Source organism: Halyomorpha halys, unplaced genomic scaffold (assembly GCF_000696795.3).
Source record: "Halyomorpha halys isolate HHAL.00 unplaced genomic scaffold, Hhal_1.1 Scaffold899.1, whole genome shotgun sequence".
In the NCBI taxonomy this organism is placed as follows: Eukaryota; Metazoa; Arthropoda; class Insecta; order Hemiptera; family Pentatomidae; genus Halyomorpha; species Halyomorpha halys.
In genome coordinates this window covers 489,228-501,045 of record NW_027105398.1, presented here as the reverse complement: position 1 = coordinate 501,045, position 11,818 = coordinate 489,228, and the positions used below count along the sequence as shown (strand labels likewise).

At 27.8% G+C, this 11,818-nt stretch overlaps 1 long non-coding RNA gene across 1 annotated transcript in view; it reads right to left on the bottom strand.

Moving 5' to 3' along the window:
- Window positions 1-286: 286 nt before the first annotated feature.
- The window catches only part of LOC106686947 (uncharacterized), a 12,323-nt gene continuing 791 nt past the window's right edge, over window positions 287-11,818 (bottom strand). The window contains exons 2-3 of the long non-coding RNA XR_001344088.3: window positions 1,481-1,565; window positions 287-1,077 (exon numbers count right to left, since the gene is read on the bottom strand). This is a non-coding gene — a long non-coding RNA (uncharacterized lncRNA). The remainder of the gene's footprint in view (window positions 1,078-1,480; window positions 1,566-11,818) is intronic.

The following is an 11,818-nucleotide window of genomic DNA, read 5'->3' as shown; positions in this document are numbered from 1 at the left end:
TATATGAATAAAGTGCAGTAATGAATGTATTACATTAAAACCAAAATATTTTTTTTTTTTTCAAAGCCCCATTTGAAAATGTTTTGTATTTAACTGAGTCTGTGTAGTTTTGGTTACTCAAGTTATAAAGTCAAACACTCTTTCACGACATTCATGTTTTAAAATGTAACCGCGTTTCAGATAAAAACAAAACTTTATTTCAATTAACATAAAAAATAAACAAATAATTGTAACTGGGTCTGTTACAGACACAACTGTCGTGTTACGGGTTAAATAAAGATACGAATAAATTAAATCAATAAAAAAAAGTTATTAATTATTTATTACACAGTACTTACTTAATAAGCTCTTAATTTATGTTAGTATAACTACAGCTAATTACCACACCTAAACCAAGGCTTAGAGTCATATTATTACATTTCATGTAAAAAAATTATTGTGATGTTTTCGGGAAATAATAAACAAACAAGACGAAATATAGATTTATTTTTACAAATCGAACATTTAACTTAAATTAAATAATAAATTATGAATATCTAAGGATTAATATCACTAAATTTATGTTCCTATTCCACCTTCTGATACAGAAGTTGTGTAAGGAATATATTTTGATTATTTTTTTTTTTTATTTCAGTGTTATTCTGTCGATTTTCTTAAAATTGATATTAATCTACAAACTTACAAATTATCATAAAAAATAAAATATTGATTCATTTGCAGCAGAGAAAACTGTGAATTGATATATGAATTGAATTGATATATAAATTATTCTCTTTTTATTTTTTTTTTTTATTTAGCATTTATTTATAATAAATACTTTTTTACAACTTTTTTCTGTTTCTTTGTCATCTCTTATATTTTACACTTTAATTTATTAAAAAATATTGAACACTTGATCTTCATCATCCGTATCATTCATTATACGTAACAGTCTGTATATAACCGTATATTTCCAGATCTCATCGTGATTTCAATAGATCTCAACATCGTTCACTTGCGGAAGTTCGAAAGGTTGTGGAGGTTTCGTTGCAAAGTACTCCGCAACCTGCCCGGAAATACTTCCGTACGGTATCCCAGCTGTAACATTCATAAGGTAATTTTTACTAAAAAGAAAACAAAAATTAGTGATTTATATATGTGATGTGATACTTATGTAGGCTTTATCAATTCGAAAAACACAAACTTCAAGATATATTTAAATTTTGCGTGGGGAGAGTGGTGTCTGTTTGTCAAGGATTCACTATATTACATATTTTCGTACTCAAAAGTAATAAAATTGATCTAGACCAATACATCACAACCAAGAGATTCATAAATTACTAAAACATGCCAACATTCTTTGCGATTGCAAGAATATTTGTATTTGTCTTTCCTCATTTCATAGAAAATAATAATTATGATTGAAAATCACAAGTTAAACAAACATTAATGTATGAATGTAGATAATAAACAAATAAGATAATAAAAAAAAAAAACTCACCAATGAGTCTCACAGTTGTAGGTTCTTCGACGAGATCTATGAAGGCCGACTGACAGACCATTGCAAATGCCAGCAGCAGTACCAACTAAAACAGAATGTATTGATGGATAGATTAGTACAAGAGCCCAAGAGGAGAAAAAAATCTCACCCCAATTTTTGATTACTTTAATGAAAACTATTTATAATTAATAGTGAAAACTAATGAGTCTGCCAAGTATAAGTAGGGGGAATAAAAATGGCGGCTGTTTCAAAACGTTAAAAATAATTAATTTATTATTCGGAGCTCTATATTTTTAAAACTACGAACAACAATAGAAAATCTAAGAGAATTATTTAATTAATTTAAATTAGAGGAAATTTGATAAATTTAAGTCCTAATAGAGCTATTTACGTTTAATAGTTCTCGAGAAATAGCTTTTTAAAAAGCAACATTTCATAAAAATGGGACGTACTGAAAGATCAGTAGTTAGTGAATTTATTTGGAAAAATTTATATCTCAAAAACTATTTGACGTACAGATGTCTATTAGCACTCAAATTAAAGCTAGTTTAATGAGCTATAAAGTAATTTATGATGTTTATTTTCGTAGGAGTAGTAGTTTTCATGGAATTTTCTAAAATAAATTGATTTATAGTTGTTCGGGCAAATTTTCATTTGCCAAATTTATATTCATATGAGAATATCATAAAAACTACCACCTCTACGAAGAAAAGTGTCAGGAGCTACTTTATAGTAAGTTAAATTTCCTTTGTTTAGGGTGTTGGCAGACATATGTGCGTCTTATGGATCTCGAGATATATTTTTTCAAAAATCCAACATTTTATACGAACAACAAGAAATTAGCATTTTGTGTGTTTATTTTGTCAAATATCATAAAAACTACTACTCCTACAAAAATAAACATAAATAACTATTTTGTAGTAAATTTAACTATCTTTAATTTAAATGCTGGCAGACATCTGTCCGTCCAATGGTTTCTGAAATGAAGTTTTTCATAAATCAAACTTATTGTCCGAACAACTATAAATCAATTTATTTTAGCAAATATTATGAAAACTACTATTCCTACGAAGGTAAAGATCAAAAACTTCTATATATTCCATTAAATTAGCTTTAATTTGAGTGCTAATAGATATCTGTACGTCAAATAGTTCCTGAGATATAGATTTCTCAAAATAAATTTACTAACCATTAATCTTGCTATAAATTTTTATGAAATGTTACTTTTTAAAAAACTATATCTCAAGAACTATTGGACGTAAATAGCTCTTTTAGGGCTAATATTTCAGCAAACTTACTCTTCTTTAAATAGTGTTCTCTTAGATTTTCTAGTGTTGTTGGTAGTTTTTAAGATATAGATCTTTGAATGGAAAATAATATTTTTTTAAATTTTTATTCCTCCTACTTATACTCGGCAGACTCATCAATTATGACTAGTAATTATAACTAGTTTTCATTAAAGTAATTAAAAATTGGGGTGAGATAACTGCCTTTTTTTCTTCCCGGCTCTTGTATTAAATGGATACTAAAGGTAATAGGCAATTCACTCTAACGCCATAGATCACAAGTAATTAGATACATAAAGTGAATACAGATAAAAATCCTTCAGTGAAATATAAGTATAACTTTTTTTTATTATAGTATTTTTATCTATATTTTTAATATTGAATTAAAAAATAAAAATTCACAGATTTTCTATAGCACCGAACAACAAGAATTTTACGCCTTGGGTCTAATTAATTAAATATGTACCAATATAACCCTATAAGTGTTAGGATTGCTGTACTTCGTAAGGTGAAGTACTATACCAACGGTTGTGCAGGGGTTTAATTGGTCAACACCCCCCCGAAAGCCTCCCAATCCCACGGGGCTGACTCACGGCTGCAGTGAAACATAAAATAATTATGTACCACAATCGAACTCGGGTCGTTGGAATTAGTTACACAGTTCATTGCCAACGTTACTAATTAAAGAAAAAAAATAGTTTTACCCGGTAAAGTTTTATTGCTTCTATAACCAAGTATTGTATAAATAAAACATATCCACCAACAGTTAAAAGTTAACAGTTTTATTTATTATAAAATGTGCTTGAAAAGGATAAAATTTATTCTGGAGGAGTGGAATACAATTTCGCTATATTAATTCTATATATTAATATTTTTTGATTATTATTTTCAATTATGGGATTTAGTAATTAACCAAGAAGGGAAAAAATATTTTAAGCTTTTGTTTCAAACCCTCCAATAATTGTTCAATTATAATTTTTATACAAAGTTTGAGCTCTATCACGATACTAATTGTTATTGTAGAGTAATTTTTTCTAATGAAGAAATCATATCAAGGAACATCTTATTATTTATAATTAATTCGAACTCTTTTAATCAACCACTATTGCTCTTAAAGAATATATTGCTGCTTAGTTCAAATAGTGGCACATATTTGTTATCTTCAGAATACGTCCAATTCTAAAACGGTAAAATTTTGTGAAATTGACTTTATTGTGTTGGTGGAACTTATGAGACATTAGTGAATCGACATCACTATACTTAAAAAATTCCTCCCCAAGCGAATTTTTAAGCCCAAGTATGTCGACTTACAAGCATCAAGTAAATGCCCGCAAACTAATTAAGCATTTTTTAGCACACAAACACAATTAAGTCAATTTCGCAACGTTTGCAGTTGCATTATTATACTTCCGGACCAGCGATATGTCAATTAAAGCAACATAAGGCGTGTTTAGGGATGAATCTTCATGAGTACGCATAATTAGGGATGGACCTTGAAAATTGAGTTTGACGTATAAAAACATTTCATGCCATCTGTTGAGTGTATAAAGAATTTTACTAATTTCAAAAACACTTAGAAGATAGGAATAATACCTTCGATTTTAATTTGGCAGCACTTGAGATAATCAAATGGCTTGAACCATACAGATAGCAGAAATGTGAGGATTCCGTTTTAAAACTGCTCTGAAGAAGTTTGGATATTATTTATATTAAAATCTTCTATACAGGGTTTTCCTCAAGATAACTGCTGAAGAGTTTGTCCCAATCTGTTTTCAATGCCTCATATTCAATAAAAGAAAATTCATTTGTTTACTAGATATTATATTTATCCTCAAATATTATTTTGTATCTCTATATAGATTTTCTACAAATTAACTGTTCAATATTTTATGTTAATTTATAAAATTTCGTCAAATTTCCTCAATTCTTTAATTACCTCTGCAATTGAGAACAGAAGACTTTAGATAAGACTTGTGTAAACCAAAGAATTGAATCAATCACAGCGCTGACGATTCGTAACATGAGGCGAAAACAAAAACCACTTACGGATTTTCGCAACTTTAAATTCTTCTCTTCAGTTTGGACTGACTTCCCACTCACCACGGATTGCGGTTGCAGAGAGGTTTTGGCTACTCAAAACAATCCAACGACGCATCTTATTCGCTTGAAGGACATCAACTACCTCTTGTCGTCCTTGGAAGAAAATTGTTCCTCAGGGTGTATTAACCCGTAAAGTACCGGCTTCTGCTATAAGTTTTTCTCGACGCATCTTTTGAAGTATGCTATTCAATCGCTAAATTCTCTGTTAAGAGTCATTTGTAAGGTTGTAAGTAGGAATGAGATTTTTATGTTTTCAAATTCTTTTAATTACAACTTCTATATACAAATTACGAAATAAAAATTTGTTGATCAAAATTACAACAGAGATAAAATAAAGTTCTCAATAATTTTACGAGAAACCTGAAATAAACAATGGTATGAATGTTAATGAGCTTATTTCAAGGAATAACAGTCCACGCATTTTTGAGTTTTAGAAAACTTATAAAATGCCTATTTTGTCAAGATAATAGGGCATTGTCTGCATTAATTGAGAGGTAGAAATAGACTGGGAACTTTTTAAATTATGAATTTATTAAATAAATCAATGGATTATTTCACGAAAAAATTTAATTACAAACGGTGGCCTGATCCCAATTTTACTAATTATACAACAGTTAACTTATTGTTATACTCGTTGCTCAAATTGTATAACTGTCAATTACATGTATTATGTAGTTCAGATGGTATTATTTTTTCAGTATAGTGTAATAAACATAAATACATAGTGCTTCCTTTCCTTTTCCATCTCTTACTTTTCATGCTTTATGTTTTCAACTCCCCATCTAGTTCGAAGTTTCTCTAACCGTTCGGAATGAAAATATTCAATTCACTGAGAGAGTAAAATTAAATATTATTAAATTAAATTAAATTAAATATTAAACATTTTCCCCCCGATTTTAATTAAATAAGTACGAGAATCTACCTACGTCAACCGAACAAAACATTTTTAAAAAAAGTAATTAGTACCACATAGATAAAATTATCATTTTCTATATTTTACAATATGGGGATAATATGGCAAGGTATAATTTCAGAACAATCAATAAAATTTCAATTATTTTTAAAATTTTGTTGTATTCCATATTGTTTTATCAAACATTGTGTATACCATAGTTAGTCGTTTAAACCACCGGTAACAATTGATGTTTAACCTAGATTCTCCTGATTTTGTTTTACATTTTCTTAAACAAAAAAAAATTTTAAACGATTAAAATGAACATCACTAACATCGTAAATAAAATATTACAACAATATCATTTTTATATTTTCCTGAGAAGGGTTTTCATATGAGTCACAGACTATTAACTTTCGATTGTATTTAAACTATTAACAGATGAATCGATAGTACAATCGATTATCTTCTAAACCTATAAGCTGGAATGTAGGTTCTTTCCTGGCAGTTCACTACAGGTCCAGCAACGATTACCTAATCGCCAATAAACACAAGAATCTCAATGAACTCGTCCTTCTGGAGGTTTACAGAACCGGCTTGAAATGATTTACGACATTTACTATTTTACGATCAACATGAATTGAATAGATTATCATACTAAAGTGATATCGGCGATACCGTGAGATATATATATATATATTTTTTTTTTTTTTTTTTTCATAACGCTAGTATACTCGTAGTTACTTTTCGTTATTTTAATCGGGCCAACAAGGAATTAGTTCAGGAGAAATATTTTTTTCCATCATAAGTCAACTGAAGATGCTGCTGTTTATTGAATCGTCTCTATCATAACAGTAAATACTATCATGGCAGCAACTATCATAAAATTTAAACTATGGTAAAGACTACGACAGTTGCTGTAGTTAACTATCTCCGTGTAATATAATGTAGTTTATTTTCCGTTTCCATGAAAATATTCAATTCGCTGAGAGAGTAAAATTAAATATTACACGGTAATCACTAAAAACATTTTTATAAATAGAGAAAGTTTTCAAATCGTTAAGAGAGTAAAATAAAATCTTTTACTAAAAGAGAGGAATAATTATTTAATTATTTTATGTAATAATCTCCATAAATGAAATAATCATTCGCTTAAATAGAGAAATTTCTAATATATTTAAATTTCATGGAAACGGAAAATAAACTACATTATATTACACGGAGATAGTTAACTACAGCAACTGTCGTAGTCTTTACCATAGTTTACAATTTATGATAGTTGTTGCTATGATAGTATTTACTGTTATGATAGAGACGATTCAATAAACAGCAGCATCTTCAGTTGACTTATGGTGGAAAAAAATATTTGTCCTGAACTAATTCCTTATTGGCCCGATTAAAATAACGAAAAGTAACTACGAGGGTAATCGATTCTGGGCATCCTGTAGTAAACAGCCAGGAAAGAACCTACATTCCAGCTAGTATCTTATAGGTTTAGAAAATAATCGATTGTACTATCGATTCATCTGTTAATAGATTAAATACAATCGAAAGTTAATAGTCAGTGACTCATATGAAAACTCTTCTCAGGAAAATATAAAAATTATATTGTTACAATATTTAATTTAAGATGTTAGTGAAGTTCATCGTTTAAAATTTTTTTTGTTTAAGAAAATGTAAAACAAAATCCTGAATGTTAAACATCAATAGTTACCGGTGGTTTGAACGACTGACGATAGTATACACAATTTTTTATAAAACAATTTGGAATATAACATAATTTTAAAAATAATTGAAATTTTATTGATCGTTCTGAAATTATATCTTGCCACCTAAATTCCCATATTGAAAAATATAGAAAATGATTATTTTATCTATGTGGTACTAATAACTTTTTTAAAAAATATTTTTGTTCAATTGACACAGGTAGTTTTACATTGCAATTTTTAATGAGATAATGTAGTTTTTTTTAGTAAATAAATAATGCATTTCATATTTTACTATAATTTTTTGTTGGAAAATTTAAGACATAACAAAAAGTGTCGTACTAATAATTATAAGTGTTGGGTAAAAAATTATTAATAAAGTCCCAAGTATTTCTTAGCCTTCACTTCTTTCATCAACTATCGTTTCATTAGTTATAATAAGAAAAGAAAAATAAATAATACAAAATTCAGGGTTTTTTAATTGTCTCGGGAAAATGTTTAATGATTCTCGTACTTATTTGATTAAAATCTAACTTTGGGGAAAAAATGTCTTCTTAAAAAATTAAAAGATGAGAGCATTATTAAGAATCAACAAATAGTTAATTTTTTTAGTAATACATATAACACAGGAATCTTTAAAATACTTTTAACCGCAATGCTATATCTTTAGTTATATTAGTATTGTACCAAAAATGCGATATAATAGAATATTTTTAATGCAACGATCTATTTTTGAACAACGTATTTGAACTTAACATATCTTTTACTACCCTGAATCTTCTACTGTAACCTTCATACCGATTTTACGCCTAGTTCAATGTCTCTTCTATTTCATAGAACTATGTCTTATTTATTATTCCCAAGTCATTAAAATATGTCCTTGAATGGATTTAAACGATGTTTATTTTCCATCTTAATTATTAAATAAGTGATGTTTTAATCCGCCTTTTTTTTTTAATTTGCGACCGAATGTCAATAATCATTTATTTATAGTTGTTTTATTTATCAATGTCCTTCTTGAGATTTGGCTTACAAATCTTGTTCAATATTTTCCCAAGTAGCGCTTGTATTTTTCAAAAAGAGAATTAATTTCTCATTAGTATAACAGTGAATAAAAAGTATGCTATACCCTTCTAGACTAGTGGTCGCCAAATCCAACAATCCAAAGAGCCAATTCCTTATAGTAGTCATATTTAGTAAATATTTAAATAAATAATGTATTCATAGGTACAATATATTATATGAATATATATTTTTAATGAGAACCATGGGGTCTAATTCCTAAGAACATTTTATAGAAACCAAGTTCTCAATGGGGTATTTAATTTCCTAATTAATGATTAATAAAATGCGAGAAGAGTGTGGTCAGAAGTAAAGAACGATAATAATAAAAGAAACTTATTTTATTGTACCAGAGTTTCAGCCTAAATATCAAGCCTTCGTCAAGGCGATGTACTAATTTGATAAATATCAAAATGAGAATAAAAACGTAAGCAGAAAAATATGATTAAAAAAATAGTAATTTATCATTTTGTTTATTTATAAATATTACAATCTACAAGTTGAGCAATAAGTAATAGTGATAAATGATCACATTCAAAATTATACCAAAATTACAAAAAATAAATAAATGAAAAAAAATGTACATAAAATAAATAAATGAAAAAAATGAACATAAAATAAATAAAATCTAAAATATTTATAAACAGAATATAAATAAAATGAATATAACAAAACAACGTAAATAAAGAAATAGGAATAAAATGAAATGAGTAAAATTTTGAAATAATATAACAATAAATAAAATAATTAGAAAAATACAAATTAAACAATAAAACAAGCAAAAAAATAAAATAATTAATGTAGAATAAGGTGAGAAATAAACATACACCTTAAACGTATGTGAAAATAATAAAGAATTAAAATCAAATTAAATAAAAAGAAAATGATATATAATATAAAGCTTCGAAATTTTTAAGTAAATTAATAATTGTGTTATTTTACTTGCATATTTTCAAACTGTTTACATCATCTTAGATATCTTCGTCTTTCTCGCTTTTCTCATGATTTGAATATTCCATTATTTACATTATGTACTAGTCTGATTTTTATATTTGTTCGTCTTCTTTAATATTTTTCGTAGTGTTTTTATCATCTTATCCTAGCAATACCGCTTTTATTCTAATTCTAACATAGCTGCTATAATGTTTTCAGTCTAGAAGAAACTGGATTTCAAGCCGAACGTAGGTACGATAAAATAAATATCTCCTATTAGCATTCTTCATTCCTGAACGGCAATAGACACTAAATAATTATCATTATTTGAAATACATTCATATCGAAAAACGTTGTTCTCACATCAATGTCAAGCGAAGGATACTAGCAACATTAAATGCTAACTTTTTTTTTTTAATTATTGCTATTAACAGATTGTTTCTTCTGCCTTTTATAAATCTTTAATCGTATTATTGAATCTTACAAAGCATAATTTTGATATATATATATTTTGATTTATGTGCCTTATGAGCCAAATCTATTAATTGCATTTCAAAAGCTACTATTTCAATGCGGAACGAATGGAATCTTAATTCGTATACATTTTCTTTATAACAAATGGCATAGTTCCTCTCACTTGTTAAAAATCATTTTTACAACTTCCGCTTATACTAACTCTTTATCAATTTTTACATTCGTACAATAAATCTGAAACATAGAATAAAGGCTTAATTTCTATGTGATTAGGGGGGGGGGGGAAATTTCTTTCAAAAGGAATATTTTTTTCAAAAAAATAAATTATCTCTAATATATAACAAAATATTATGAGTCACTAGCCCCTTGCGAACTCGTTACCTGTTCTATACCATAACAAATACGTTGTTTACAATTATTCCCGGGTAAAATGAGGTCTAATATTATGGAAAGAAAAATATCTCTCTGTCGAGTTTTTTGCTGTTTATATAAATATGACATTATATAGGGGAAACCTCCAATTTATTTATGTATACGAGTATATAATGAAATTCTCAACTGTATCATCCAAAAAAATACAATTAGTAGTGAATTATTCTACAATGGCTTGATACTGACTTTTGGAGAATATATCCAATGATAGAACTCCAATCATATTTCTAGATTAGGTCTCAAGTCAATATTCCTTTCAGCGATTTTAATTTTCTAGGAGAATTATCAGGAATTGAAGAGAAAGCAGTGTCACAAAACAAATGGGATTGGGTGGTTAGGGAGTTCATCCTTCATGGATTGATTTCTATTTCTGACCAAATAGGCAACACATGGAACATTAAGGTATTTATATTTTTTTATTATTATTATTATTTTTTTTTTTGTGGCCAAGTTAGGAGTAGGAATTTGGATATTGAAGATTGTGTACGAGATTAGTTCGATTAATTAGTATAACCCCAATGCTAAACTTCGTAATTCTAATTAGGCCTTAGTGATGTAAATGGGTCTTTTGCAATTAATTGAAAATGTAGACCGTTTGTCTTGTAAGTACTGTAATAGTCGAATCTAGGAGTAGGTCCCTGTCTTTTCAGTCTCGTCTGGGGATTCAAAGTTAGTTGTTTGTACAGACGTACTCTAGGTTTCGAATATGTTCAGCAAGGGTTAGTTGAGTATTCCTAAGGAATATTGTTGGGAAGGAATCTAATTTATTTAAATATTTTTTATAGTTATCCTTTAATCTAACACCAGCAACTTCATGCTCGCTGCAAAATGGATCTCTATATTTCAAAAAATGATTTTGTTTAAACTTTTATAATGAGGGATTTTAGCGTAATTCTATATCGCAGGATTACTTATATTTTGTAAAGTACACGATTGTACAAAATATAACTGCTGTATTTTTTGTTTCGACTATAATTCGTTAAATAAAATTTTAATACGTTAAAAAAGCTAATTAAATTAAATTAAATTAAATCCAATATTTTTGGAATTGTGTGCATAGAAATGGTTGGCATAATTCTATACCCCAGAATAACTTTTATTCTGTAAAAAAACTTACAATTATTGTAAAGTTTATGACTTCACAAAATATAACTGTTGTATTTTTTGCATCGACCATAATTCGTTAAATAACAGCTAATTAAATAAAATAATTTCTTATGGTCCAGTTCCACGTCCTGCAGTACTAATATCTTAACTGAAATTTGTTAGTTTATTGGACTCTTTTACCAGTATCCTCTATCATATTTTTTTAATTAAAAAAACAATTATCACATAGTATGCTCTCCTGTCTATGAACATCTTAATAAGTGTTAACACATACAGTGGGCCTAACGAACTCACCTTAATGCTCAAGGGCAATTTAATGTAAGGGCCAGCTGCCGTCAATGTGTGT